This window comes from Nannospalax galili, unplaced genomic scaffold (genome assembly GCF_000622305.1).
Source record: "Nannospalax galili isolate Female #2095 unplaced genomic scaffold, S.galili_v1.0 scaffold85, whole genome shotgun sequence".
Classification (NCBI taxonomy): domain Eukaryota; kingdom Metazoa; phylum Chordata; class Mammalia; order Rodentia; family Spalacidae; genus Nannospalax; species Nannospalax galili.
In genome coordinates, this window is record NW_008358866.1 from 7,221,587 (window position 1) to 7,225,643 (window position 4,057).

Consider the following 4,057-nt stretch of genomic DNA (forward strand, 5'->3'; position numbering starts at 1 on the left):
AGGCAATGAAAGAATGAATAGGAAAATAGGGAGCATTTTATGGTTCTGGAAATCAATTTTGGTTTGGAGAAAGTTTCATAATTTGAAAAACCTTAAACTACATTGTAAGGTTTTAAATAAAACTTTACTGGAGGAAAAAAAAAAAAAACACTTGGAAGGACAAATTTTTGGACTGACAGGATGTGAATATTTGAAGCATACATACAGATTCAGAAGCAGGAAGGGCTTCAGATGGTAAATTTCCCTGTCATTATTCAGTAGTAAGGCAACTGTCTAGTACAGCACAAGATAAATTTATGTTTTGTTCCTGACAGTGTTCTGAGAACCATAGCAGTGTTCTGGGAACAGTCTGGGTCCTTTAAACTTAGCGTGTGTGATGTTTGTGACAAAGGAAGAAATGTTATTCTCGGGGTACTGATTCTGAGTTTGAAATTCTCAGTCTATCCAACTCTATTTCTGCACTCACTGGTCTGTGATTATTTAGAGTAATAGATCTAGAATTAAAAACCAATCATTCGTGCCCTTCATGGTATGAATTAAAATGAAAACAAAAACCCAAAATATTCCAGCTATTTGGAAAACGTTATTTTCATCAGCTTAGAGAAATCTGTTGTAATAATTTTTATTATTTTATACCTTAAGTATATTCCCTGTAAGGTAGGCTTTTATTGTGATGGTTTAGATAGTTCCAGCAAGCTTATCTCAGATTTTAGTAGCCAAACTTGCTATTATGTAGATAAGTGTGACTTAGAAGGTAGCCTGGTTATATGGGTGAGAATATTCAAAGGATCCTTTATTTGGACTTGTTCTAAGCAGTGATTAACTCACTGCTTCAAGCCCCAGTTTCTATGAAATGCTAGGAATGTCTGACATTTAAAACCAAGAATGATTATTTTAGGACCATAGTATAAAGAAAAGAGGCTGGAGTCATGGGGGTGGGAATTACAACAATGTACTAATGCTCATTTCATATTAATACTTATGAAAGTGTTGATTTCATTCACATTTTGAGTCAGTACAATAATTTGTTTAGTTTTCTCCTGCAGTTTAAAGTTATTTTAGTCTTTTCCTACAATGTCACAATCAATGCCCATGTACTTTGTATACATACACAAGTCTTTGCGTAACATATATAATGGTAAGTTGCCATTAATCACTATCAAAAACTTTGAAGCATAGCTGGTGTCTTCTAAGCAAATTTCTGAAGAGGAAAAAAATACACCCTTGGAGTTAATGTTACCTTTGTGTATGCTTGATATTGTTTTTATTGTTTAATGACTGATTCTTATACTTTAGGACATAGTACTTATTTTTATGAATGCTCACTAAAAGGGAGCATACCAAATGCCTCAAAGTTAATTGAATAGCTACAGTTATCTAGTGGAACATTGTCGGTCTCCTCCCCACCAGGGCCTCACTGTTGCCGGGGAGTCGTTGCGCACCAGTCCCAGTCGTGGAGGGTCGGGCAAGGGAGGAGCCAGTGGGCAAGAGGAAGGTCTTGGGTGGCGGCAAGTACAGTGGAAAGAAACACCCAGGAGACTGTGTCAGCGGGACAGCTCATTTTGATATGGTGAAGAAGAAGTTTTCATAGGGAAGATTCACAGACAAAGAGGCGGGGTTGGGTTTTTGGTGGGCAGGCAAGTAGGGGGAAGGAGGGGCTCTCCAAAGCTATGTGGAGTCTGCTCATGGTACTTTCTGTCGTGTTGTCTGTTCATATGACTTACAAGAAATCTGATTAGGGTTGGGGAAATGGAAGCTTAGCCTAGAGGCAGTTGAGTAAGAGATCATGGGACAGCCAGCATGTCAGGAATGGAGCAGGCCGACTCCTGCTGTCCTCACTAGGAGGTCTCCGGTGTATCAGGGCCCTGCTCTACCGTCCAATCATTTTTGGCCATATCCCAGCATTTCTCCCTTTGTCTTTTGTAAGGGGTGGGTGTCATCATATTCGCAGATGGTAGCAGGGATAGTTTGGTATTGGACCCGGACTCGATTGGTAGCAATATTAATGATGCCTTGTATATGGCTTTCGAAAAATTGAATTAGACAGGGTGCCACAAAAAGCAGGGTACATAAAGCTAGCAGGGGACCCGACAAGGGTAGAAACCAAGCAAGGAGGCGTTTGGAAAACCATGGGGCCTCTCTTCCTGAAATGGAAAGGGCCCTTGAGCTCATTATTTAATTTTTGGAGAGTTTTAACATTTTGCTTGACAATCCCAGACTCATTTACATAAAAACAACATTCCTTTAGTAAAAGACAAGTCCCCCCATGTTCAGCCATTAGAAAGTCCAGGATGTGATTTTGCTTTGTAGGGCCTTTAGACTCAATTGTAGATGTCACGGCTTGTTCCATTCGGCTGCGGAAGTCTGCGGCCAAGTGATAGAAGTGCCCCAGAGTCCCTCCTGTAGGTCCGCCTGATCCTGCAGACAGAGCATGTCCCAGGGGGATGAGTAGGGGGATGAACACTTCTCCTTTGTATGGGGAGGGGTTGTCATCATATTGGCTGCTTCTTCCTTTTCTAAAAGGTATACTTGGGGAGTAACAATAACAGGAGTACAAAAGGCAGAAATAGTTTGATTGATACAAATTCTTATGTTGCCATTACTCCAAAAGAGGGCAGGGGTCGGTGCACATAGGGTTGTGGATATAGAAATATTAAAAGCACAGGCAGAGGGGTTATAGTGGATGAGCTGTAAAAACAAAAGGGCAATGAAGGGAGCTGGTCATAGAGGGGGATATTGGGGAGGGGGCAGTGGTGGTTGTTTCCTGGGTGTTTCCTTCAGTGATTCAGATGTTGGCTGGAATGGCTGCTAGCAGGGGTCTGGTGAGAGAGGTACAAAAAAGCATTGAGAGATGTTAAGATGGGAGGAGACTCAGACATGATCAGTAGTATACTGGATGTATTGGACTCAAGTAAGGGATGTTTGGATTTGTTTTTTGATACACCCCTCCTGTGAGAGGATATGTAATTTAATTTGTTCCGATTGTGGCGTTGGCACTAGCTGATGAGATATATGTGTGTCAGCATCGGGGTAGGATGCAAACCCATTAACATATAGCTTGCCATGAATTCCAGTGCACCATCGGTCATCCCAAAGGTCACTGATAATTATTGTAAATTGTCCTTTAATTTCATGGTACATGGTATCCATTTCAGCACTTTTTTTTTCTATGCGGCGCGACCAGTACCAGCAGCCTCCATGTATGTCCTTGTCTTGTAAGCAGTTATCTTTGTTTCTAAAGGTAAAGCAAGCACAAGCATCAAGCATAGGGGAGGCAGATCGGGGCTGGATGGGAATACTGATGGTGGTTTGGCATCCTACTGGGGGACAGTCTCCAGTGCTGATTACTCTAGTAGTTTTTTCATAAGTTTCTCTAATGGAGCTCCACCACATGAACACTGTTTGGGTTGAAGTAGAGTTAGCATGGAGTATGACTAGAATGACCATGCAGATTACCAAGAGCAAGGCATTTTGGGAACAGGCTGCTTGGGCTTTTGAGACCAGATTGTGGATGTCTCTCCAGGTGACATTACATATTGTCCTCCGGTGGTGTTTCCTCCTCCTGTGTTTTGTCTCCATCAGGGGGAGCCTGGCCATTTTCTTGATTGGTAGGGAGGTGTCAGACATTTCTGGCAGGATCCCAGACAGGCCTTGGTTGATCCTGGGGAAAAATATAAGCAAAGCCCCTTCCTGTTGTTAGTAGTGGGTCAGGACCCTTCCAGAGTCTGTCCAGGGGATTCTTCCATTTCACCATTAGTTGTGGGAGGGTTGCGGATTTTTTCCAGTAGAGAACTATAGGGGGTTCTGATGAATTTTTTTGAGATGTTGAATAAGTTTAGGGTAGTTAATGCCATAGACAGCTGTATATTGAGGGGGTAGTTGCCTCCATTTTATTTTTTGAGTTGATTTTTTAAGGTTTCGTGAGTTCTTTCAATAAGTCCCTGTCCTTGGGGGTTATAAGGGATTCCTGTATGGTGAGATACGTCCCATTGGGAGCAGAAGGATTTGAAGATTGAGCTGACAAAGGCCAGACCATTGTCTTTTTTTTTTTTTTTTT

At 41.9% G+C, this 4,057-nt stretch overlaps 1 protein-coding gene across 7 annotated transcripts in view; it reads left to right on the plus strand.

Moving 5' to 3' along the window:
* Positions 1 to 4,057, plus strand: part of Cdk14 (cyclin dependent kinase 14) — a 633,917-nt gene that overhangs the window by 333,374 nt on the left and 296,486 nt on the right. The window lies entirely within an intron of this gene.